The 27,628-nt window shown below is 46.2% G+C and overlaps 1 protein-coding gene across 3 annotated transcripts in view; it reads right to left on the reverse strand.

Moving 5' to 3' along the window:
* Positions 1 to 27,628, reverse strand: part of LOC121596779 (stress-activated protein kinase JNK) — a 59,248-nt gene that overhangs the window by 25,911 nt on the left and 5,709 nt on the right. For 2 of the 3 annotated variants that reach the window (XM_041922004.1, XM_041922002.1), the window contains exons 2-3: positions 25,118 to 26,002; positions 10,182 to 10,264 (exon numbers count right to left, since the gene is read on the reverse strand). The gene's annotated coding sequence lies outside the window, so the exon portion shown is untranslated. Of the gene's footprint in view, positions 1 to 10,181; positions 10,265 to 25,117; positions 26,003 to 26,693; positions 26,921 to 27,628 lie in introns of those variants that run through there. The other variant, XM_041922003.1, reaches the window with a different exon arrangement.

A 27,628-nucleotide genomic window follows, 5' to 3' on the forward strand; every position in this document is an offset into this window, starting at 1 on the left:
ATGGCACGAGTCCCCGTTGGGACGAAGGGCAGAGCAGCTGCAGAGGTCACGCTCTAAATCGTCGTTGGTACGCGAATAAATGATTTACTTGTCTTCGGGGCAAACCGACCCCGTCCGTCCGTCCGTTGCAGTGACTTTCACCATCCCCCACCCCATGTCATCCTCTCTCATTCACCCCTCGCTCAAGTCCTCCTCCTGGGAGATTTAACTGGGTGGAAAATGGAAGTCGAGATTTAGTGAAACGTGAGGCAATTGGTTTGGAAACCGAGCCATTCCATTAGGTTGATGTCAAATAAAATTATCGCCCGTATCATCGCAAACAGACGAAGCGAGCACCGGGGCTTCGCTTCCCACCGAGACAAACCCGGTTGATATTCGGTTGTTTTTGCTGCTGTTGCGATACTGCGAGGTATACCTACAAGCGTTAGTAAGGTTCGCAGTATTAAATTTTGATCTCAATCTGTACCGGCGATGATGATGCAAACCACCTTTTTAAGGGATTTATAAAATTTGCTCTTTGTTTTGCACTCTCTCCTTTTTTTCAGGTTGTGACAGTAACAAAATAAATTAAAACATGAAAATAAGCCAATTTTGCTGTGCGGGTTGCATACATCGAGGCGTATAAAATTAGAGTAAACTGGTAAACAAACAAACCATCACGATTGTTGACATTGACAGGAGCAATTGCTTATCTTTTCTCCCGGAACCGATTTTCCGCATTGAAAAGAGCGCTTGCTTCCTTAGCTAACCTTTGCACTACATTTCTCTACCACTCCTACCAGGGGGGAGGGCTGAAGCGGAATCCAATTCCAAGCACTAGCAAACCCCCGTCCCGTGTAAATGTCAGCAGCGATGGCAGTGAAATCCAGGTCGATCCGTAACGACAGGAGAAGATGTGTTGGCATCAACCATTCAATAGCCGTACAGCCGGAGGTTCGAATGAGGCAAAAGGAGAGAGGCCGGATCCATTTGTGCACTCTGCCCACTCTGCTTGTTTTATGCCTATTTACACCCCCACTGTGTCTCGGGGAGGGGGGCTGATGCAGAGAGGCATGCAGTCCTTGCAGATGCAGAAATGGAACAGTGTGCTAGAAAAAATTACCCCGCCTGGTCTAATGACCATGAGAGAGAGAGAGAGAGAGAGAGAGAGAGAGAGAGAGAGAGAGAGAGAAAGAGAGAGAGAGGGGTGAAAGTGGAAATGGAAAACTGGGTCTCGCTTTTATGGTTTTAGTTTTTGTTTGTTTCTTCTCTGTGTGCACAGAAAACAAACTGCTCTAAACTACTGCTAGAGGCGAAACGGACGCTCATCAAAAGGTACCGGAATGCAATGACCTGGTTTTTAATCAATAGTCACTCGACGTCATGCGCCGCCTGCATATCACGCTGGATCCTTTGGCATCTTGATTATAATTATTTTCTCATGGTGCTACGATTCATGGCGTAGCAGTGAAGTAGAAGCGCTCAGTGAAGCTCAGCTTTAGCGAGGTACAGTCTATCGTTCGCCCGAACGCCGTAGTAACGCTCCTGCTTCACTTCTACGATGCTACTCCGTGTCTTCAGCCTTAAAGCTGTAACAGAGCAAACGAACGATGAGCCAAAAATAGCTCACCATACACAGGACGGTACACAGCATTTCATGCATGATGATATTGCCATCATTCCGGGATCCCTTTTCAGCGCTGATTAGTGAAACGAACACCCAGAATCGATCGGTCCTGAGGTGCATCAACTCACTCCTCCTTTGTTCCCATTGCTCATTGCTTTCGCTTCCCATTCATCGAGCGCTACCTTTCCTTTCAGGCTCGTCAGTACTGCTACACAGGACTCACGGAAGCAGAATTATCATCCGGCAGCCTTAATGCTCTAATAATTAAGCTCTTAAGCGTAAGCGAAAGCCGTCCTCTGATTGGAAGGACATGGGCCTGGGCTGTGGCTCGATTGCATGACGATAAAGCGTCTATTATGTGAACACCTTCACTCTTTGCGCGTTCGTGGGCTGACTGGCGCAAAGGGCCAGCCCCACCATCATTAAAAAGGTTTATTGAGGTAGAGCAAATTACGCGCCAGATACCGAAGCATGTGTGTGTGTGCCTGTGTGGAAAACGCCGTCTAGCAAAAACGGGGGGAAAACTTCAACATGAGAGTGGTTTCGCTATGATTGCTGCATCAAACCGAGATCAGACTTCTGGTTGCGTTTGTCGGAGTGTCTGTATGTCTGTGTCTAGTTGGATAGACAAAGAGAACGCTTTTTTCCGCGAGGAGGAGTTGGCGGACACGTTTTCAGAAAAGTAGCTCACCGTAACGGACCACCGTTCGTTCTCTGTTTTGCCAGCCGGATTTTCCAGCCACCGTTCGTTCGCGTCATCCATCGACGCTTAGTCCGCCGCAAGGCAGGATTTTCTTGCTTCGGGAGCAAAAAATAAAAAAATACGAAGATGGATCAGACGGTGACACCGTGATAACTTCGTATTGTGACACCACCACATCCGACGGCAGGGGATTAGATTTCCTGTCACCAACATGCAGCACGTTTTTCGTACACGCATCTTGGCTGAAAAGGGGAGAAAAGGGGGCGCGCGCGTTTGTTGTGACACCGGGAAAGATGCAAGGGTAGTGGGTTGGAGAGAGCCAAGGGGCTGCTGGATAGGATTGCGCGACAGACTTTGCAACCCGTGCACTCGTGGATGAATTTCATGCGAAACAGTATCCCTGAGCTAGTCAGTTGCATCCGCTTACGGGGTCGTACGGGACCCGCCAGACGGTTTGGCCATTGTTTCGCTCGAAGCCGGCCGTGCTTCCGGTCTAGCGGCAAAGAAGTGGTAGCGCACATGTAAGAAACCCTTTTTGCTGTCTTCACCGACAGCCAAGAAAAGCGCCAGCAAACGATCCCATTTTTCGCTGGTTGTGTATGGTGTATCAGGCGCTCAAAAGGTCATCTGTCAGTAACAGTAATTCAGGGAAGAAGAGTCTCAAGAAAGTGTTGCGACACGAATTTCCAGGGCTGCCATGCTCCATAATGACGCAAAAGAATACATTTATTACAAAAGGTGGGATTTTGTCATACCCGTTGCATACATTTAGGTGCTTTTGTTTCTTAATTTGCATAGATTTAGGGGACATTTTTTGCTGAAATTTATTCCGATTTAGTTAAAAAACAAACCTAGAATTCTAAAAACAAAATTGATATTTACTATCATTTTCTGAAACCCCTTTTCTGTATCAACAAAACCACGAAGGAACGCACAAATAAACTGGCTGAGCTGTCGAGGTCCAGTTGGCGCGCTTTGCTCCTACGGCACCGAGCATCAATAAAACATTACTTTGATCCTCCTCTGCTCGCTCAACCCTCTATTTCAAACAATCTTTTTCGGGGATAAAACGGTTACAATGCTCGTTTTCAACAGCAAATCCACTTGGCGCGCTGGTGTTGCTTTTTAGGGCCAGCCTCCTTCTTTCCCCACCTTCCACGAAAAGGCTAATGGTCCTAATGCCCGGCGTCCAAGTCAAAGGATGAAAGAGAATTTTGCAAACGGCAGCGCAAATCCAGCCAACGTCTCTAATGGGGACGTCAAGTTGGGGATTTATTTTCGCTTCCACCTGTCCGATAGAATAATTCAAAATCGTGCACGATGGAACGAGAGCTGTTAGAGAGGGGTGAGAATGGGATTTTTTTTTGCACTTTGTACAGGCAACAGGCAGTGGAATCTTTAACGAACACCTGTTTCCTTACGTGCGACGACCAACATTCGCCTTCGTTTTATCGAGAGAAATTCGATTAAGCAGCATATGGAGAAGAAATGAAGCGAGAAAAGGCAGCAGGAGGATAGAATGACCCTTCAGTTTTATCATATTTTAAAATTTATATCGTCATTCTCCGAACTCACAAGCAGAAACCGTAAAAAAAGGAAAACCTCTCTAGAATATTCCCTCGCAAACTCGACCGAAAATTGTTTTACATTTTCCTTGTCATTCCGTTTCAATAATGTTACAGCTTCCGATAGATATTTTACCTTGTACCTCCCACCCCCTGAATGTCTGCGTACCATGTAGGAAAATGCTTTCCAACACAGCACACGCAAGGCCCCGCGGGCACTGGTGACGCAATTTTCAGCACATTCTTGACCATTTTGCGGAAAAGCATAACGACCGTCGAGGTCTAGCGTGGCCGTACCTAATCATAAATCAATTTCCATCGCTTCACGCCGGCTCCTCACTATTCCGGTGATAGAGCAGCAGTTGGGGTCTTCCCATGGCAACTATAACAAGAACACCACTTCACACACAGACACACACATACCGGACCATGTATAAAATATATACATTATTGCGTTCCATACAGGGAAAAAAAACACACAGAACAGAACGCGAGAACCGACGAACCCAGCCACAATAAATTATCGCTTTAAATAACCGGACCCGAACTTTCTTCTCTGCACCAAAAAAGCGCGTAGTGCGTGTCTGCTCTTGGGTCCAGCAGCAGCATAATATTGGCCCCAATTCCATGGGCTAGTGTAGGCAGTGTGCTGGTTCGGTTTTATATCACACTCAATGAGCCATCGGGCCGAAAGAAAGGACGTCTAGCATGGCATTTCGTTCGTGACTGCGTCGCTCTTTCTCACTCTCTAGCTGGAAACATCTGTTCTTCGATGGTCGAAACATAATAAATTGGATTTCATAATCGATCTACAGCACCCTGCACATGGGCGTGTGTGTGTGTGATTCTACAGCACTGCCGTCCAATCCGCTGTGTCCAGTGTGTGTTCGTGTACTACACACGTCCCCCAAAAAAAGGATGTTTTGCAAGCAGGGGAACATAAAAGGGGTAAATATTTTATCGCCGCGAGCGTGTCATTAAAAGTTTCATTACCGCCGCAGGATATTATTAGACAGGGGAGAGCCGTGTGGTGGGGGAGATAAAATATATGAAACTTTCTCCCAACGTTTCTTATTATGACGCCCCGCTATCAAAACATCTTGTGCGAGGGCACTAGTTTTCTATCGCCTTCGGGGAAAAGTTACCCCTTTTTTGCAACTCCAAACCATATCTAATAAGACGAGAGCGCACGAATGTTTGCAGTGTTCTACTGCACACACAGACACACACACACACTTTTTCCGGTAGATTTTTCCATTTCCTTTAACATTCCTTGTTGACACACCCCGCCAACGATGGGTCAATGTTTGCGCGTCTGGTAAGCTACAATATCCGGTAGTGAACTGCTGCCTGCTACAGAGCGGAACGGGTGAAAATATGAAATGGAAACAAAAAATGCAATTTATCACACCGTTTTTCACAGTAACTGGCACATCGAAAACGGAGTAGTGGAGCTGTTATACTACTATAAAACACATACGCCACCGGCGGGATACTAGCTACTTTGTTGCGTGTTGCACGCGCTTAGGCTCCTAGGCAACTGTTACCTTTTATTTTTACTTTCTTTTGCTAAATTCATTTTTGCCTGCCTTTGAACGTTGTTTGTCTATCAGATAGAAATGGAATACCAGTCCGCACTGCTCAGAGGCACAGCACATGGGAAAGATGAAGGCTGTGTGCGCACATTCAGTCGTCTTCTGTACAGCATTGGGGAAGGAAGTACACGCGAGAGACGACACTGTCCTTCGCTAATCCTGTTTGTACGGGTAGTGGATTGTCCGTCGACATTCGTAAAGACATTACATTACAGGTCCTGTTGGTAGGTTTGGACCGTACGGATTCTAATGTAAGAAGCATTTATAAATATCCGAGAGCTTACGATAAGAGCCCCGGGGAGTGCCTGTATGAAGTATTGTGTTGCTGGTGCTATTTCATGCTATCCTTAGTCATACACTCTGCAACGCATTGAGCCGAATCATTGGTTCTGTTTCATGTTTGAAGAATGATTTAAATGTGTTCTTTGTATGATGATAAAAATGTTCAATGCAATCTTTGCGTGAGAAATAAGCAAATAAACAGCGTAAAGCTTTAAAACATTTGCTTCTGTTGATACTACTCCAACATCGGCTTAAAAGATGCAGATTCTTTGCTTTTCCTACGAAAAGGAACCCCTTTCAAAGGATCGAAACACAAATCTTGTACAGTACATTAAAGCTACCGAAGGATATAAATTGAAACGAAACATTAAGCAGCTCCGGTACGTATCAGAAGCGCTTCTCTTGATTTTTTTCCCTCTCCATTTCTATCCTATCTTGCGGCTGGTTCACCCGCACAAATCACACCCGAGGACCCGGGGCCCGGCCCGGTGTGTGTTTCCGATAAGGTGTGTCTAAAAGAAACAATTTATGTGTTTGGTGGCTATCCTTCTTGGTTTGTTTCATCCCAACGGAGAATAACATGGGCATGGCCGCCCCAGCACAGGGAACGGCGAGATGCCGGCTCTATACAACATTCGGTGCAGAGAATGTGCTAATCTAACTAAAAATAAATTCCACCTCCAGCACGGCGCCAAAGACAAAACCGAACAATAGCTCACCCGCACCACTACCACCACATTCCCTCCTCACCAACGATTGGCACACCACCCTTCGGAACGCTTGCTCTCGTCAGTGGGGAAGTTTTTCGCCAAGAATGCAAATTACATTCTCACAAAAGCTTTCGAGGTTTAGACCTTTTTTGCCAATGTGTTGGCATTGTTTCTTTGTGCTACTCGTTGTACCACTTCCCATCCCTCCGTTCCAACTTTTGCAGAGAAAGAGCTTTTCTTTTTTGCATCGATTTCGCAAGCGATACCTTTTCATATGAATGATGCAGAAAAAAGGGGTTCAACAATCCCCAACCCCAAAAGCCGATCCGAACGACCGATGGGAAATCCAAAGGAGGGGTAGAGCAGGTGGTAGCCCTCCCCATGCACATGTTCGATTATCTGTCAGATCGATGATAGAACATGATATCTCGGGCAAAAGCGATGATCAGGAAAATGGCCTCCGATGGAGAGACCCGCAGAAGAAAGGAGAGCTTTTCAATGCGAATAAACAAAAAAAGAAAGCAGGAGAAGCCACATCATCTCTAGACAGCAACTCGATTCTTCTAGCTGAATAAACTAGCCTTATAAATACGCTCGAGAGGATACAATATACACGCTGCAAATCACGAGTATTTGTTGGATCAGTGGTGTGGAATGAACAATCATAAAAAAAGCAAACAAGTCGATTTTATAGAGCTTTTTGTATGCTAAACCACACCAGTACATCGACACGGTTGATGTTTTTGCTTAGACACATCAGGACGTCTTTTTGCTGCCTTTGGTAACCTGTCTCTGTTTATTCAGAACGGTTCACGCGAATCTATGACCTCATAAATCTGGTTGTCGTAGCAGTAGAATGTAGATTGGCATTAATTTTTGTTATTGATAGGATAAATCTCAGTTTTGGATCCATTTTTATTCTTTTTAATAAAGAATTGATATCCTTGGAGGTTTGTGAAAGCATACAGGTTTATTTTTCTAATTGTGTACTACAAATACTTTCAGGAAATGATTTTTGGTTGTTTTTAAAACATCCTTTTTATTTTTACTTTACTCAAAATATTATCAAGCAATATCTCAATACTATGCACAGCTCCTACGGCACGTGAAGGCTCCTCCACCTTTAAGCCAATTATTCTTGAATAGCTCCTATTTTTAACCTCTTTGTATAGACATCTCTTCACAACAGTGCAAAAGAAAAAAGGGCACCAAAATTGGGAAACCCCATCAAAAGAATCGAAAGAAACAGGAGAACAAAAAACCCCCAGCTAAAAGTAGCAACAGAATCCACCATTTGCGCTCAATAAGCTGACAGCAGCATTAGAGGGGGAGAAGCGCCCATGAATTCGGGCGACCGCTTTTTTATTCGACCCCAGAGAAGAGCAGACGCAGAACGCAGCACACGCTGGAATGCTCCTCACCACCACGCGGCTCGACAACGAGAGAATAAAAATAGCAGGCGCAATAGAAAGGCGCATCCCGGAAAATCCGACGCGCAAACAAAAACCTTGCTCTCGTTCTTGCGAGGGCCCCATCGAAACACGGGACGGGACGCGAGGACACGGAGCACAGCCACACAACAACAAAAAATGACACACTAAAAAAAGGGCCCGTAACCGCAACCTGTCATGGGCGCGATTTTTGCTGGATGGCACACAGCAGCGGTAGGTTAAGGACTGGTTTATGTTGCGTTTTGCGAAACGTCCAAAGGTGATTATGATGGTGCCGTGGCGCTGCTACCGACGATGACGATGTGATGATGGTAGGCCACCATCGAATCGATAGGATCCTGCCTGCAATGCCCTTGTACTATTGGTTTGGCATAGAAACGAGAAAAAAAGGAGTATTTCAAAAGCCCCAAAAGAGAAGCATACAGTGTCTGCCAATTGCGGGTTTTCGCATCGCTCAAAAGCTTTTGTTTTTTCCCTGCCCCCGAACGAGGTACGGGGGAAAGCTGATCGCTACAACACGCAGCGTTTTCAGTGCCGTTGTTGTGTCTGTATGTGTGTATTTGGCCGCAGAAAATGTCTACATCAATACGGGTGGAAAAAAGCGCGGCCGCTATGTTTTGTGCCCACACGCCGGTGAGGCTCACTAATGGTGGCAAGCGCTGACAAGGATCCTTCATGCCAAACAAAAAAAAACGGAGGCAAGGGAAGCACATCAGAGCACCCCGTCCCCGTCCATGATGATGATGAGTGGGGTGTCTGGGAGCCGAGGAAATTAGACGCGAGAGCTGCTCCGTTGTGAAATATGTATCGTCGATTGACGGGCACGTTAGTGGCACCTGATGACATTTTGGAGGACACGACAAAGCGGAAAAGTGAGAGTGGTGTCACCTTCTGGGCGTGTAATTGGGTTCGTTAAGCAGGGCGCACGAAGGCGGAACAGGCGGAAGGCCCGTTCTGCAACACGCCATCGTCATCGTTCGTATCGCGCTTGTAGGGCGAAGTCTGTTGTTGGTTTTGTGGTTTTTGGTTTTGATTAATGGCTGCAACCCATCGTCCACCGCAAATAGAAGCCGCTTCTTCTTCGCCGAGGCCGCCGCCAAACAAGCACTGACAAACTTCGTTAGCGTCGGTGAGACACACACACATTTAAACTTGCATTTGTGCTCGGTACGCGAAGTTGCGATGATTTAATGGGTACAACATTCTTGGGCAGAAGGTAAAAGCATTAGGGAACAGTGCCAGCAGCAAGCCTACCGGTCACAGCTGTGATAACCTTTCTCCCCGTCGTCCATTGTGCGCGCGCGTCGGGAAATGAGGCTTGAAAAATCATCCACACAAACACATACACACACACACACACACAATAAAGCTTCAACGCTGGTTGACTTTCCCGATAAATCCTCTCAAAACCATGAATCCTAGTCCTGGTGGTAAGCACGCTTAACCAACGGCTCAAACGCGCGATGACGGTTGAAATGTTAAGTGGAGGGGATTTGAGCAATCGATTTTTCTAATCCACACCGAGTAGCAGAGCACGACATGCGAAATGCCGCGGACGTGGAAAACAATTCCCCCCACACAGTACGGATGATTGAAAAGCTTTGAAATATCCCCGTTCGAAGGTGTTTTTGATCTCATTGGGTTCCGTTCAACTCCGTTCGCTGGGCCACAACACACAGCCAGCGGGGATAATTTTGCTATCACGAAGCGCTTTCCCAGGAATGGGATTATCAATCAACCCAAGCGTGGACCTGGATGATGACTAGCGGAATTAAATTATACACCGACAACTCCGAAAGGCGGAATTACGCAAATCAAGAGCCAACTTCATCCCAAATTGCTCCGATTGTGTGTTGCAAGCGAGAAGGTGTGAAAAGTCGCATAAATTAGGCACCTTCCTAATTAAATGCTCATCAGTGCCAAATTGATAGGTAGGTGACGTCGGGCAACGAACCCTTTGCTTCGATTCTCCCGGTCATTTCCAGAGGAAGTCATTTTCAAGTTTTGTGAAGGAAACCGGCGACTAATTTGACATCGGAATGAATCGGCTTGTACAGCCCGTCCATTTTTCCGGCAAAACTTTGCCCTCAAAAGAAAAACAGATCTGCTTCAGCTAGTCAAACATCCGCTTTTGCAAAGTCGTACACTTCTTGGACAGATCTTTCATTTCATTAGGAATTAAGTAATTAAGCAATCAACCCTCCCTCTCTCCCTCTCTCTCTCTCCCTCTCTCTCGGCTGTCATCTCTGTTATAGAATCCTCTACTAACCTGTCCCGAAGAATGAACCAAAATCCGTTGATTGAGTGCGCGCTCGGGGTTCTACAAACCGAGGAGAGGTTGCCGTCGACGATCTGTAACGGAAAAACCAGAAAAAAGGAGAACATTTTCATTCAATGCAAAATAAGGCAGGCCCCGCAGGGAAAAGACGTCACGAGATTGAGTTGAGCGTGAGCGTTGCTCTAGCGTGAGCTCTAGTTGACGACGACGACGACGGTGGCAACGTTGCATGTTTAATATTTCTTTTCTGAGTTCTGGCCCCGACTTAATTTATCGTTCCCGCTGGCATAAATATCCCAACGACCACAACCATAAACTAACGGATGGGAGGTTTGGGCACGAGACGGAGAGAAAATTTTCCGATTGCCATCTCGATAAGAAGGAAACACGACGGTTCGCGTCTTGAGGCTCGCGTGTGTTGTGGTGATGCCTTCTCAGCAGTTTCAACAAGAAGCAACAGCAAAAAAACAGGCTCTAAGTTGCTACTCCGAAAGATCCGTCCAACGAGATTTTAGTTGCGCCAGGACCTGGTGTGTGACGAGGTTTTGGAGAAGTTGAAACGCTTACGGCAAACTTTGGACCGATCTAAACTGTTTAATCTGATACTGGTAGCCTCGGGACTCCATCGCTACTTCAGAACGCTTGATTTTTTTTCCAAACGAAACCTCTTTTCGGGTTGTTGTCCTTTTCGAACTGCTGCTCCTAGCGCTATTTGAAACTACTCACATGAGCCCAGAGAAAAAGGGGTGGACGACACGCGTTCGTTCGTACCTTGCTCCTGCGGCAATGAAGTTTGATTTGGGTGTGAATTATTAAGCAGCGACGTTATTAAACCAATACATACACACACACACACACACCCGTCCAGTGCGCCACCGTTTGATTCCCCACGATCATCCGGGAAAAAGGAACGGCTTGCTTTTGGAGGTCAAGTTGCCGGCGTGGGAGATGTCGTGCAAGATATGGCCCTTGGTAAAGGTCCTTCGGTCCGTACTAGGAAGTTTATTCGATTGCTTTCCAAGAAATGTCGACCCAAGAAGTCGACAGCCGGTTTGAAGTTGGAAGTGGAAAGTGCTTTTTTCTCCTTTTGCTGTTTTGGCAGCCATCGCGCCAGCAGCGCTTGCCGTCCGTGTGTGTCTTGTTTTGGAAAGAAAAATTGGAACGCCTTTCCCAAGGTAAACGAGTGGTGCCGTGCGGTGCCACTACAACCGAACCACACAGTGCCATTATTTTCGATTAAGCACGGGGTAGCCCAACCAACACGGACACGGACGACTTAATGTATATTTCATGTGGCAGCGAAGAAGCGGAGGTGCACAAAGCTGGTTTTTGGGACGGTAAATGTGTGTCCGCTTTTTGCCCGTCCCGTGTGTGTGTGTGGTCCAGATCTTTGTCACATACTGGGCCGCAGAGCAATCGATAATTGTTAGACTACGAGGGGGAACAGGGAAGACAGACAGCAAAAACTTAGTTTTCCTCCTGGCAAATGACCGGTTTTATGTGGACCGGAGGCGCGCGTGTTGTGTGTGGTATGTGGATCAAAAATTTATCATCCTTTGATAAATTGATGAAGTTCTCCACATACAGACACACACACACACACGCTGCGTCAAAGAATGTGTTTGTGGGTTTTTGCCTCGACCCAAAGACGCCTGACCGCAGCAGCAAGGATTAGAGGCACCGAGCGACGGCAGCAGGAGGCACATAATTATGAAAATTAGATTATTCCACTCGAATCTCGATTATTGCGAAAACAAAAGTGCGACAACACACACTCAGACATGTCCAGCAATGAAGTCCACCAGCCATATGTGTGCGTCTTGTTTTTTGCGCTCGGTTGCGAAATCCATTCCATGCCCTGTCAACATGCCCTTTCTCGAACGACACTTGCCAAAAGGTTGAATTTATCCCACAGTCCGCACTCAGGCGACACATTATGAGGGAAGTATGTTTGCATCCGCAACACACACTCAAACACACACACACACACATTAAACCCACACATGTTCAGCAACGGGACGCGCGTCCCCCAACGAAAAGGGATGGGAGAGAGAAACGTCTGAAGCCCCCGAAACGTGTGCTGCAGGCAAGCGCCGGCCAGGGTTCAATAAACATATGGCATTGCGTGACTGGGGCACGTTTTTGCCCGCCTGACGAAGAAGTATTTTAGGTGCAGCCCGGTCGCCAGAGGTCGTGGTCGTGGTTAGTCAGGTTTTTTTTTTTGCTATCCAGAACGGAGGATTGCGAGTGCAGAAAGCTCCCTTCCTTCTTCGTTTGGGTGTGTGTGTGTGTGTACCATAAGCCACATACACACAGGCAAACACATTCCGACTACTCAAACATAGAAATTACTTTCCTTCTAGAACGAGCGCCACGCCATAACATAAGACCGAAGGCGATTCTAAAGCAGCAGTAAGAGCCTTTTCGAGAAAGAATCGAGGAAAAAGCATTGAGCACCCGGTGAAAACTTATTGAAAATTCAAACCACGCAACCGCCACCATGCTTCCAGCGTGGGGAAGGAATTCGTGTGAGTTTGTGCGCGGCACACTACTTCTTGGTTAAACTTACTGGACGTCGTTTTGTTGGCGATGGTGGTGCGTTGTGGTTCTTTTTTCCATTTTTCTTTACCTATGAACTACGTATGTTTTTTTCTTACTATTTTTCCAGCCTTCTGCTAGTTTTTCCTACCACACGGGTAATGGAAGGACTGGCCTTGCTCCCCTTTCTTTACCGCTAATATTTGGTCAGCTGTTTCTCCCTCGGAGAAGGAGTTTCCCTGGAGCACACGAACAGTGCACACCCTTTTTCTCCTTTTTTTCGATATCCACTTCGGACCACAGTCACAGAATTCAATTAAAAAGTTACTCGCCCCCACCCTACGGGCCGTGTACTTTAACCTCCGAGTGCTCCGAGCTTCAACCTCCAGTGCGGGAGGGAGTGAAACGTGCAAAACCAAAAAAAGTAGATATTTATGTAATGCTACAAATTGTTGACCATTGCTGCTGGTCGGTGCACAGAGGTACAGGCGCAGCGAGGGCAACACATTAGCGGGGTACTGATGTAGTGTGGTAGAGGGGCTGATGGGGGTGTACTAATTTATTTTCGCACGCGTCCGATACACTTCTAACTCGGCAGCCCGACCGGAAGTGCGGCTAACGATAAACAGTTGCGGGCCAAGTTCTTGGTGAACGCCTGATTTGGTTTAAGAAATAAGTTTATGTGTATGTGTGGGCAAAAGAAGGGCTCTATTGGTGGAAAAATAGGCTATTGTGAGTAGCATTGTTGGTGTATTTTGTGTGGCAGTTCTCAAATTGTACCTTGTCAGTCAGAAGCGAAGAAGTAAGATTAAATGGAAAATCATTTACTTGCAATATTTTATTTAAGTTTTTCTGAATGGTACAAAATACTTATAAACCAGTTTCAATAAGCATATTGCATACTATTTGGCGCAAATAGTAAGTGTTGAGACATGAGTCAGCGAAGGCGAAAAAACTAAATAATTACAAAACAAATAAATTAACATAATTTCACTTGAATGCGATACATGGTCAAACACTGTCTGCATTGTACGTAATTTGCATCATTAAGCGCCTAACATTATGCAATTTGCACAACTAAAGCACTTTTTTGTGGTTTAATTTGTTGTTCATTTGCCAGTTTATTTTACTCCGAGTTTGAATCTTTTTTCTTTCATTTACAATTCAAATTCAAACGCCAGAATTGCTGCTGCTCGTTATCCCATACGTACCCGGTAATTGAGCACCTCCCTGCAGCAGTACTTAACTTCTGCTGCGATGCGGTCGATGCAAATCGACACCGAACACAGACGCACAACATATGGGTATGTGTTTTAATTGAAATTCTTTTCACTTTTCACTGTCACTTCCGTAGCTACAACTGCTTCATTTTTCTTGCTGTTATTTGCCTTCACCATCCATTCAGGATGTGCATCAAACGTATCCTTCCCGGCTCATGCACCATTGCTGCAGCATGCATCCTTGAAAGTTGTTACGCGATGAACGTCAATGACATTTTGACGCGGCTGGCCAAAGTATGCCAAACCGGGAGAAGAGTGAAAACAATACGCAATCATCCCGATAAATGTGTTTTTCAACACACAGCACACGGAGAGCAAAAGGCAGGGCGAGAAAATGGCGTTTCGTTTCCGTTTGGGTGGGAACAAAAAAAAAACAACCATCCACCAGAAGGACACTCCTTGAAAATCTGAACCAGCGCCGGTGTTAAAAATCAACTCGAAACTCGAGCCTACCGCCGGGAAGAAGGGCTCCGGTTTCAGCAGCAGCAAAATAACAAAAACAACCGAGTTAGGAGAGGGGTGAGAGGGTTCCCCACATCCACTTAACTGCGCCAAATTGTGCAAAGCGTTTGAAAGGAAGGAAACAACTTCCCCCTCGGAAAAAACGCACCGCGCATCGTGTCGTTTTTACTTTTTTGCTGTGTGTTTTTCACTCTCTCTCTCTCTCTCTCTCTCTCTCTCTCTCGCCTTCTTTCCCATTGCAATGCTGGCTGTTTGTGTATTGCTTGTCGAGTGGCGATGGCATTAGAGCAAAAGCAGTCTTAAATATTTCACCCAACACATGAGCGCAAGACGGAAGGCAAGGTAGCAGCACCACCACTGCCACCTACAACAACAACCTCCGAATGCGTCCGAAAGAGTGAAGGAGGAAAACACACACACACACACAGGCCAGCATAACACACCAGAGCCTTTGCAAGCCTTGGGGGGCTTTTCCTGTCCCGTTGTTAAGGGACAGAATTTATTGTGACATCGTGTGCTGCAACAACATTGCATTCATTTTCCACTTACCAGCGAGCAGGAACACACGTGCTTGAGCCCCACAACACTACCAGGCACACCAACTTTTAGGAGGTGAAAACTACGGCAGGCACAACGACATAACGGCAAACAAAACGTGCGCCAAGCTTCTTGGTTTCCCGTTCCGGTGCGTGCGGAAAAACAGGACCGCTGCCACAGGACGGAGCCACTTTTGCATTGTCGGACCAATTGAGGTTTGAGCTGAACACAAAAAAAAAACAAACTAAGCAATACGATACAAACAAAATGAATCTGCTAGATGCGTTTGTTTGTATAGTGTTTTTTTTCTGAAGCAATTCTATCAGGCGCTAAGAAAAATTGTAGTCAAATAAGACGCATTTTTCACAACGCCCCTCAGTCCTTTCCTTGTCGATGGATTTGAGTTGCACACATACACATACACACAAAAACACATTGATTCCACACAAAAAGGCCGAAAGATGAATGCCCCAAACTCTGCTTCACCACCACTGTGCGTGGAAAACAAGAGCGGAAAGAGAAAGAGAGCAAAAATAGACGACGAACCTTTTGCTGGTACGCAGGCGTTCCAAGCACAAGCGTTTCAAGCAACGCAAAACCAACCATCCACCCTGAAACTGGGGACGAAAAACATATTATCAGCATCATTCCGCACATTCCATTTCCCCGGCTCCCCGCCGGCAAACATCCCGTGACCGATCAATAAAGTGGAAAATAAACTTCGGATAAAAATAACACCTTCGTGTGCAGGAAACACACCATTTCCGGGGAATGGGACGCTTTGACTGTTACGCACTCCCAACACCACCACCACCATCAGCAAACGGAACTTTGTGGAAGGATCTTTCGCTCGCGTCAATATCGGTTTCCCTTCGCAACCGATTTCTTGCTGCCAAGGCAGAGATGAAAATACTTTTTAATGAAATTAAACACTCCCGCCGCTCGGTAAGATGAGCAGAAGCACAACAATTCTACACACACACTTATTCTCTCTCTCTCTCTCTCTCTGACACACCATCTACAAAACAACAGCATTTGAAATCGATGCTGCTGCAGTTGCAAGCGGAGAAGGCAAAAGGCACTGCAGCAAATTACGCAAAAAACTATTTTCAATTTGTCTGATTGTTTTCGCAGGTGCCGCACAGGTGCGCAATTGAGCAATTTATCAGGGACGCCGCCCGTGGCATTGCAGGCAGTGTGTGTGTGTGTTCCCTAACTCATTGCAGCTCGCAAGGCTCGATCGACAATTACGATAATTAAAAACCATTGAGAGGGGGAAAGTACCATTTATTAAAGGGCCCACAAACAGGGAGAAGAGTTTAAAACATGCAAACTTTAACACGTTAAAATGCAGAGGGTTTCCAGCGAGCGGGACCAAACTTCCGCGGTACGTGACTACACAGAGCTCAAGATGTGTTCTCGGATTTAATAAATTTCCACCATTGTATTTCATTCGAGCAAATAAACTCAAGCGCTGAAACAAGCTCATCCATAATAAGAGCGCTCCGGCGTTTGCCATATATTCAGCACACGCAGCCACACTCGAAAAGAGGCGAACTTTCGACATGTTCTATCTATGGAAAGGAGCCGCCCAGTACTCCACCCAAGCGATCCACTTCCAATCCCGAATAGCTTGCATCAGCAGGGGCGGCCTGCTTCGACCCATTTTCTATCGTTGAGAAAAGCACGGAACCACCAACGAACGAAACGCCAATAGAAAGCCATAAAACCAATAGACTACTAGGACTATTCTTTTCCTTTTTCCTTCTGTCCCACTTACCCGGGCATGCCGGATTTGCGGACAGCAAGGAAAGCAAGGAACAAGCTCACACGGATGGCGGGGAGTGTGCGGTTTAGAGAAAATAAACGACGGTTGGAAGCACACCTCATAACTCATGAAGTATCGATTCGAAATATTATTGGAAAATTCAATAGGCAGCGTGCGCGGGAATGCGCGCTGAAGAGCACGCGGCTTTCTCTCGCACGCCTTCCACCACACTGCCCACCCATTCGCTTCGGGCACTGTTGCCCCTCACGAGGCAGCACGGATCCACCCAGTGCACACACGTGGCGGTACGTGACTAAGATAATTTTTACCAAACCATCAGCCACCGTTGTGGCCCGTTTTCCATTCGACACTCATCCGTCTTGTCTGCGGCCCCGGGGTTGTTGCTGCTGCTTCAAACAAACAAAAAGTTAAAAACCTTGCCCAGAAAGAAAGAGGACTCCCGGAGCAGTCCCATCGCACACACAGCGTGAACGAAACAAAAATCTCAAGTAGCAGCGCACGACGACGACGACGATGATGATGGTGCTGCTGGCAGCTAGAGGCGGCTCAGCCCTTTTTTCCGCCACCGAGCAGCGGCGCGGGCGTATCCTTTCACTTAAGCCCTTGAAGATATTATATGGTTAAAATGGTGTTTCTTTCAAGAAGTCTGAACCGCAACGGTTGCCTGGGTTGTACTTTGCCGCGCCACATGGATTCGCTCTTTCGGAGAAAAACCTCGCGTAGAAAGATGAAACGAATGCAGGCGCAAGTTTTTCCTCCGTTCGACGCACTGTTTTGAGCATGTAAATAGCGTTAGAAACTGGGGGGAGTAGTGGAACGGGAAGAAGCTAAATCCTGCTGCCTGTCGATACGGGAGAAGGAAATAAATCAAACAAGTGGGTTGTTGTACGTACTATTGGCGTGGAAGAGCAGATCTTATTGCTTTATCGAGCCCGTTTCGCTGCTGCGCATCGGCGATTGTTTCACGCGTGCAGATATGGAAAACCCACTCAAGTGGTAGTTTTCAGTTCGATGAAAATAAGAAAATTCAACTTCGCCTTGTTGTTATACTATATGCATACGAAGTGGCTTTTTTATACAGAGAAATTCCGTGGAATTCAATACAAAGAGCTTAAACGGATTGTCTCGTAGCGCATATTGCATACATTTTGGCGTTTTTTGGAATGTGCTGTATAATCTTTTGAAGCTTTTAAGCATCGATCATCAAAAAGGAGTCAAATGGCTAAAAGAATTTACGCAGATCTTCTTTATCGACAACGCTAATTGAGCAAAATTTTCGCCTACAGTTATGCAATTCTCATAACAACAGCATCCTGACAAAATTGTCACTCTGCTATCCCTTGTAGATTTTATGTTTTACAGTGTGTTTAACTCTGCAGCACGAAAAACAGCTTACAGTTAATTTATTTTTCGCTAATTCCCTTCCAAGCACCAAATGATCCTGGCTCCACAAACCAATTTTCCTAAAAAGTATCAGCGCATAGCTTCAACACGTTCAGTGTCACGCGCTGTCGCTTCCATCCTTCTCTGTATTAGCTATCCTGCGGTGCAATGCTAAAATTGTCACTACCGATGTCAACAATCAGCAAAACATACCACACCTTGGTTGGGGGGCCTTCCCATTCCCATCCAACCGGGCGAGCACAAACCCCGTGGAAGAGAAGAGTCAAATTGTCAATTCAATGAAAATTTGTTCAATACAATCTACAGCCGCCCTTTTCCACCATCGATTCGCACACGCGTTGCCGCAGAAATTAGGTGGCCGGCTTTACCAGTGGGGAGTTCTTCGTGCCGCTGCGATCTGTGGCACACACACAAGGTTGTCGTGTAAATGGCGCACGTACTGCGCGTTCGAATATAAATTTAAATTCGTCCTGAGAACGGAAGCGATGCTCGCCTCTACCGTTCAACAAATTTCTGTTCAAACCAGCCGCCACCAACCAGCGAGTTCAATACATTCTGGTTGCTCCGTCGATTTGAATCCGGTTACATGCCGATTTGATTGTGAAAAGTGTCGGCAAAAGGATGGAATGGGAGACGCAATTGGACAGGCGGGTGGTGGATGACTCCCATTTCCCATCGAGCGAAATAAACCGGAGAGCTCGTTCGGAAAAACAGGAAGTGCCGCAAGCATGTTTACGCCAACGGGAGACGCATGATGGGAAAAGACAGATTGTTCAAACACTTGCGCAAAACGCAAAATCTGATTCTGGTCCTTCTCTCTCATCCCTGCCATTCCAGTTGATTCCAGTGAATGGACAGTTGGAAAACCGCCCGGGTACAAAGGGCGTCATCAGTGTTTAGACAACTGCTCACGTTCCCCACGCTGGACCTTCCCTTCGATAAGTGCACAGCCCGGCGCGCACACAAGCGTAATTTGAAGCTGGGGACACAATTTCGTCCTTTCAAACAGGGTGATTTTGGACACACAGACACAGACACGCATACTGAGGCCAATATATTTGGGGGAATGCGTGCGATTGAATTTATGAATAAATTAGCAAATTCAATTTCACATTTCCGGTCACCATCGGGCAGGGCAGGGTGGTGACCGGACTGGTCACGCGAATGTCTGGCTAAGCGGCGTTGCTGTGGTGGATATAAATTTGCCAACAACCGAGACAGTAACAAACAAACATACACACTGCTCTTAGAATGCTTAGAATGCAGTTTGCAGTACACAATACACGTAGATCTGTTTCATAAGCTTTGGTTTTGTCGTTAAATTACCCCTCAAAGAGAATATGGCCCGGCAGGGGGTTTAGTTCACGCTCAGGTAGATAAAGGTTCCAACACTCACACACACACCACCGGAAACAACAATCGCAGAAGGATATCGCACGTCGAAATCCACCTCCCCCTATATGTTAGTTCTTCCCACAGTCGCCACAGCACAGCACAAACAGAAGGGTCATTTCGGCAAACAAAAACAAACCAACCCCGGGGAAAGAACGTTCGATAGCGCACCGGCAACTCCTAGCATCGCTTTTTGTGGGTTGTATTTTTCCCAATACTAGCCCTTCTACAGCAAGACTAGAGACAGTCGGTGGTGTGTTCGAGAACATGACATGTACGCAAACAGTTGTTCACAGTGACCAATCTTCTTAGCCCGCTCGGCTTAATTTATCGTACAAATATTAGCCACTTGCCGCGTGGCACAGGCCGGGGCAAACCTCGGTGGTGCAAGAGACGAACCCCCCGCTGTCCCACACGAAAACACTCTATCGCACCTCGAGATATGGTTCACGGTCTGTGTACACAAATGGGATACTTTACACACGCTGGGAGGTGCGATGAGTGACGCCGCCGATTAAATGTGGTCCATTCAAATGGGATTACTATCAGTATTAATTGCGGAATAATTTAGCAGCGATACAGATATGTACGCTCAAGCACACGTGAAAAGCCTACCGTTGACAGGACGCGTAGCGGTGTTGGACGGTATTACAGGGGTTTCCAAGTCAGTTTCGAATGTAAAAATTATTTTTCCCCGCGTGCATGAAGTTGTTCCACATCACTCTGTTATTTCATTTTTATAATAATAATATTTAGTTATTTAGTTAAAGTGTTAAAAATCATGCTGAAGAAATTAAAAATTATTATGATGAAAATGAAATGTCGTATCGACGTGGAACAACATTTTGCAGGCGGAGGTGAATAACAATGTTTACTTACTTACAGTTCAGGGAAGAGATGATACTGTTGAGTAATGGACAAAGCAAAAATCTTAAACCATACCACAAATTAGATGCGTTCTTTTGTCGAGAATTTGGAGCAGCAACTGTATAGACCGTTAAATCACATTTACAGGGTTTTCCTGGTCACTTTTGAATGTGCACCTCCACATTATGTGAAATCATTAATAACCAGCTCAAAGATGTTTTTCAACAGCTGTCAATCGGTGTATTTGCATCATCATAAAATTGCAGTTCTTACACATGGTTTTCAACACGTCTCAAGCTGGATAGAGTTTGACAGTTTTTTGTTGTGTTTTGAAAATCATGTGGAAGAATTAACATGTTATTATGATACGAATACACCATTTGACAACTGTTGAAAAACATCTTGCAGCCGGTGAATAATGATGTGCACATTCAAAAGTGACTTGAAAGCCCTGTAGTTCACTCAGTGTGAGTAGCTGATTTGAATTTTCATATAGAATGAAGGTCCAATTGCAAAGATTTTGGATCAATATTCTGCTTTAATTCATTCAGCATAAACAGTTGGTGTGAAATGAATCGAAAAGCGAATTTGTTAGTTTTGTTTCAAAGTGTTCGAGAGTTTTTTTCTCGTTTTCCTGCTTCCTTTTCCCTTATCCTGAGGCTTGTAATAAAAAGAAGGCCATAAAAACGCATTCCCCAAAGGAATTAACCACCAGCCACCGTAGCCCGCGGTGGTGCTTCAAGCTTAAAACGGAAATGCACCATCCTTTTTTTTATTTTTCCGTTGTTTTTCAATGAAATGAAATTAATTTGCCTGTTTCCTCGTCTTGTTTTGTGCGTGTTGCTCTTGTTTTTTGCGTTTTCGTCTCAAACATTGCACACCATATTCTCCGTGTTTGTGAGTGGCGCCGCCGCTATCGGGGAAAATAAACGGTCGCTACATGCCCGGCCATAGAAGAAGCAACCTCCGGGAGCGGCCAAAACCTTCGCCCCATCCCCCCAAAAAACAGCCGAATCATTGCCATTCGCACAAACATGACATGCGCAATACAAATTCTATCGACTCCCGGCAAGAACCGAAAACTCCACCAACAGCCAGACGGCGACGGGCGAAAGGGTGGGCGCGCTACGGATTCCCGTAGCCATTAAGGGACCCTCCTGCTATAAAATGGCTCCCTCTCCCCCATAACTTTTCCTCGCTTAAGAAAATCGGCCTACCATCAAGGGTTGCCGCCGGTGCTGCGAGGCGTAGGGAAAAGACAAGGGACGTTGACAAAAAGCCAAAAAGGATATACAGCACTTCTCGCTAGCACAGCCGAGCGCGCGCGTGTTAGGACTGCCAAGAAGAGATTCCGAAGGTGTTTGGCACGGGGTGGGGGGGGGGGGAGATAGGAGGAACCCATCATAAACTTCTCGTGACACCGTCGATACCGACACGCCTCGTAACAGACACTCGGCTTCGGCTCCTTTTGGGTGTAAATGCGTTACGAAAGTTCCGGGACTTCTACACGGACAAAACTTATGCTGGAAAATTTGCGAACAGACAAAAAAAAGGGCAAACGATTCCATCAGCCAGTTTGAATTTCTCTAGGATCGAAGGTTTTTTTTTATGGAGCATAGAAATATTTGCAGATAACGATTCAAATCATGTCGCTTTCCTGCGCGAGCTATTTTTAGTAACTCTCATTTGCGTCTCCACTTACCTTTCTCTCTTCCAAACACACCGCCCTTTCTTAACCGAATATCATCATTCTGACAATTTATTTTCATATCTTTAGTCCTACTCCGTTCGTGCGCGTGTTCGAAAAAAACAGCACCGAAAGAAAGAATCTGTTTGGCGGCGTTAAGCGCGTCCTATTCCGAAACGTTTGCTGGCGCACTAACCATCCTTCTTGAAGGGAAGCGCTGCTTTGTGATAAATGTAGCTACATATTTTTTGACGGCAAAAAGCTTCTCTTTTAGGAATGGTAATGGCGCGCACGGCTCTGTCGAATTGTCGGTATATTAATTAATCACGGCCTCGGCTGGTTCTACCCCCGGCTGGCAATTACGGCAAGCAAGTTAATGAGATAGCCCATAACGGTGAGCAAGGGAGCGAGGGAGAGAGAGAGAGCGAACCAACGGGAAGTCATGGAGTCTTATCAAACATGCGAATCCATGTTTTTATGCCTTCATTCCGTCACGCCACATTTTGGAGCGGGAAGACTGTGTGACGGATGAATCTAGCAATAGTCATAATAACATAGAAAATCCCACAGCCCGGACCATAATCTATTGCGACTGGCGGCAATAAAGCAGCAAAAAAAAAGGTAGCAAATCCGTCCACACAGTTTGCCGTTTAATTATCGCGATAAAATAGTGTTTTAGAAAAAGGACAAGCCTAATTACGTTACGGTATGGTTGCTTGGTTGGGATTTTTCGTCCGCACAAAGGTAGGGACATAATTAATTTTTATGATATCACTGTTTTTTTTTTATTTCCATTTAGGGCATTCAAAACTGTAAAAAGATAGTACTGCAATGAAAATGGCCATAGTTTGAGGCAATTTGCAATGTAGATTGCATAACTTTAGGCGCATTTCGCAGCATACTGAGGAAAACGCCTCAATGTATGCTTTTTTGCAACACATTTCAAGCTTAATAGCTAAAATTCCTAGATGATATTAGCATGCTCTTTTTCAATCCCAAAATAGAAAGATTTTACTTCTCAGTAGCTTGCAAATTAGGAAACCCGCCCATTCCATCCTCAACGGCGAACCCTTGAGCGGTTCAAGCGAACTATATCATTTTAAGTAGCTAGATTAATCGCTCCCTGCCAACGCAGTCTCTTTCGCAAATCATCCCCATCCGCACAATTTCTTGGGCGCACTGCACAGAATGGCTGGAACCCCCGATAATTGGCTCGCTAAGCGGAACAGACACGGCAATTATGGTCTAATCAGCGAGTTTCAATCTGATTTTAATTACTCCCTCCCATGGCTTCGACACGCGCTAACGCCAACGGGCGCCTTTTTCGCCAGAAATAAGTGGCAACCGACCGCGTCCAGGACACTTTATACTACCCAGAGCCGGAGCTACATTTGCGCATACGGTTCCGCATAACATCTCCACGCGGTAATGGTAAAAACGGATTAGATTACGATTTTTACTTATGCCGACGTGGGACTAAATTGGCTCGTCACGTTTTTGCTGGTCCCTCGTCAGCGTCGCGCATGGTTTTGGGTTTGGCGATCCTTGAGGGCGACACAGCCACAAGACCAGGACACCACACCAAATGAGAAAAAGCTTCTCAGTTCTCAGTTCACAGAAAAAAAACAGTGCAGTAATACCCCTCAGCACACGTGCGCATCGTTTGCGATTCTCACTTCTTGGCTCTGTGTGCGCTTAATTCCAATTTGTTTAAATATGCAGAAAATTACGACCAGATATCATACTCGGTGGTTTTGCCGCGGATGTCTTTTTGCCGCCAGAAAGTAAGTACCCCCAACCGCGTGCACGCAACTGTAACCACATTACAACATTTTTTTTTTGTTATTTGGTCGGGGACGATGGAAACAAGCAAGGATAAGAAAAACTCAACCAACGGCTACGGTTCCGAAAGTAATGCTCACTAACAGCTCGGGCCGAAACGAACCGTCTTGGGTACACCTTTTGGAAAATTATCCAAACCCAGCCCGAAGTAATGTGCGTTTCTTTTTTTTTATTCCGGTGGTGGGCCAATAGTAGGGAAGAAGGATCCTTTGCCGACGGCTTCTCCACGGGGGGACCATGGCAAGGCAGGGTCCCATGAGGGAGCGGCGAAACCTTTGCGCAAAACTTTACGCGACACAAACACACCCCGGATGATGCGCCGGGGAGCACATTTCACGCTCGCGTGCTCTTTGAGGTTTTTGTGTGTTTTTACTTCCTACCATTGCCGTTGGCGTTCGCCCCTATGCCTAGTGTGGTTGAACTTTTTGCTTTGTTTTATAGGGCAGCCATCCTTGCCGTTTATGATGGTGGGGAGGCTTTCGGTACTGTCGTCTTATCGCTAAGATTGCAAGAAAATGGTACCTTTTTGCTGCCGCCGGCCGCTGCATGTGTGGGTTTGGTTTACATTTATGCATGATTCACAGGAATCGTTGCGTTTTTTTTGGGGGATGCGAAAACGGAAAGTTTGCCTTTGTGGCTACGCCTACAGTTGTTTAGACTTTGAAAGCTTTTTTTGTGAAATTTGCTTCGTCTTTTAACATATTTCTTGAACGTCTTCTAATATTATTTATGGCTCCAATGGTTCTAGGAAATAAAATAAAATGCAAAATGTCAAAGTACGCATAGAATTCATTGTTTGCTACCAAGACAAATCAAACAATCGCATCACGTCTGAACATTTCATAAACACGCGATAAAGTGCGTTAAAACCCGTTGGGATGCTCTTAATTGATTTAATAAACGAAACCTTAACCTTACTTAGTGTACCGTCGGGTCAGGAAAAAAAACAGTCATTAGCTACAACCAGTTACGGTCCTGATAAGGGAACAAGCTACGCTGTGAATTAAAACACGAGGCGGCTTTACCGCCGGACCTCTTTGCATGACGCTCTTTTCCCCCCAAATCTTTACTAAGAATTAATTAACCATTTGTTTCCATTATTCTTCTACTTTCTTCTGCCTCTACTTACCTGGAACGGCTTCCGGATCCTTCGCTCGCTCGCAGTAGTAGCTGGTGGTTTGACAGCGCAAAACGTTTCTCCCTTCGTTAGTTAGCTCAATTCAGGATTTGTTCCAAAAATAGCACCACACGTATGGGAAGTGCTTTGCCTTGAAGTGCGAACAACAACCACCAACACAGGAAGTAGCGGCAGTGCCGGAAACACAAATCTATCACACAGTCTCCACCACCACCAACACCACTGGGACCCGTTTTCCACACCACGGCGGGATGGGGGGACCGTGATTTGTTTTATTCCTTTATTTTCCCTCACACACACACACACACACACACACAAACACACACTATATAACAACCGGTGTATATACACACACACGTATACAAAACACTTTCTTGTTGCAATTTCTTTTGCAAAGACGAGTCACCCACCGCCTACGATTGCGCCGTATCGTTAAATCAATTCAGACAAGGTTTTTTTCCGCCTGCTATTATCCTTCCACACAAACACACTGCTATTACCACAATCCTCCCTAAAACAGCATAACAAACTTTTACTTCTCAGTCACGAAGAATCGTTTAAGTTTCGCGTGTGTGTAAGCTGTGTGTCTGTAAGTTCGTCCGTTTCTGCCACGAACGAGCCGTCGTGTGTGTGCAATAGGGCTAAGGATAACGACCGACACGGTACACGCAAAATGCTGTTGGGTCCTCCTGCTTACCGGAACACCGGACACCTGACTAGAGACGGTTCGGCACACACTAACACACATACACACACAACCCTTTCAAGTGTTAGTCGAGTGGTGTTGTGTCGCAAACACTACCACCGCCGCTCGGGTAGCCGCAGCAAGTGGAACGGGCCGAACGCATCAACAGGAGAGACGGTTCAACGCAGATCCTAAAAATAAAAGAAAAGATGAGAAAAAGAAACAGAATACATTAGTGAAAGACGTGGCTAAATTGGACATATTATTTTACACAACACAGCCACAACATTGTGCAATAAGACAGAGCGAGCGATGTGGGTGACATGTGTCAAAAAAGCGGTGCAGCACTTCGGTCATACGGCTTACGAAGACACATAGAGGGAGCCCTTAAACACGTCCGCTAAATTAGTGGATCCTCCGCTTGTGTCCTACAGCAAGGAGGCTTGACATGTTTGCCACTTGTAATGGAAACTATTTGGACACGAGCTGCTGCATACAGAGCCGGAGACCATTGGCTAGCACACAGCAACGCGTACACCGCGTTGCAGTCAGAAAAGTGTCAGTAGGTCAGCATATGTGATTGGTTACATAAACTGATCGAATCGACCGCTCAGGGACGTCCGTTGCAAGCTTTCTTCCGCCAGAGCGGAATGCAACTGCACAGGAATGTTCTTCCTTGCTTTCTATTACTGTGTGATGATGGAACGCAGAATAGATCTAGTCCTTGCACAATTCATCGCCAATCAAAGGAAACGATTGGAAAGTAAAAATTCACCGACTCTAAAGGATAGCTGTGTAACACGCGATTTTCCACTATCTCTCTCTGATTTTCTGCATCTATATTACACACACACACACACAACTAAACACACACACACAAACCTTTTGGGCTGGAGCGCACGCCACACGGCGGCACAGAGTACGCGTGCGAACGCAAACACATACACACACTGCGTGTACCGCTCGTCCCTTTGCGATTCGCACCGAAGGCTGAGGCTCGCGCAGAAAAACGCAACGACCGGCGGCAACGACTCACTCACGACTGACGACCAACCCGTCGAAAAGCGTCGTCCTCGTCGTCGGCGGCACTCTGCTACTACTCAAGTGTGGTAGAGCGTTGTCCGCAAAGCGCGGCGAGACTTTTCGGGCGACTCGGGAAAGCTCGGGAAAACAGCACGAAGCTACCGACACACCACTACTACTAGCACGGCAGCTGCAGGGAAGCAAAAGGGCCGACCTTTTAGGTTACACTGGTGTGTGTGTGTGTGTGTGTGTGTGTGTGTGTGTGTGTGTGTGTGTGTGTGTGTGTGTGTGTGTGTGTGTGTGTGTTTGTACGGGGCTTTCTCGATTGGAAAAACCATATGGCACCGAATGTGTGTGCGTGTTCGTCGCTTGCCTCTGTGTGGATGTGTTTCCCATAGGGAAGTTCATGCGCAAGCGCACCTGTGCTCGCAGGACATACGCACCAGACCATCGGAGAGGGCACACCAACACCGGTGCGGGAACGTGCACAAAGGTTTCCTGTGGAAGTATTTGTGTGTGTGTGTGTGTGTGTGTGTGTGTGTGTGTGTGTGTGTGTGTGTGTGTGTGTGTGTGTGTGTGTGTGTGTGTGTGTGTGTGTGTGTGTGTGTACGGGGTGAGCAGCATCAAAAAAAGGGAGACCGGCATTTTCGGTCGTCTTATGTTCGAAGCCATACACCGGGTTGAAGGGGGGGAGAGGGAATCGCGGCAGTATGGGTGTTACATCCTGCTACTTTGGGGGAAAAAAGAGTACCCAGGGATTTGCAAAGACGGTGAGAAGGGTATAGATTTTTTTT

Source organism: Anopheles merus, chromosome 3R (assembly GCF_017562075.2).
Source record: "Anopheles merus strain MAF chromosome 3R, AmerM5.1, whole genome shotgun sequence".
Taxonomy (NCBI): domain Eukaryota; kingdom Metazoa; phylum Arthropoda; class Insecta; order Diptera; family Culicidae; genus Anopheles; species Anopheles merus.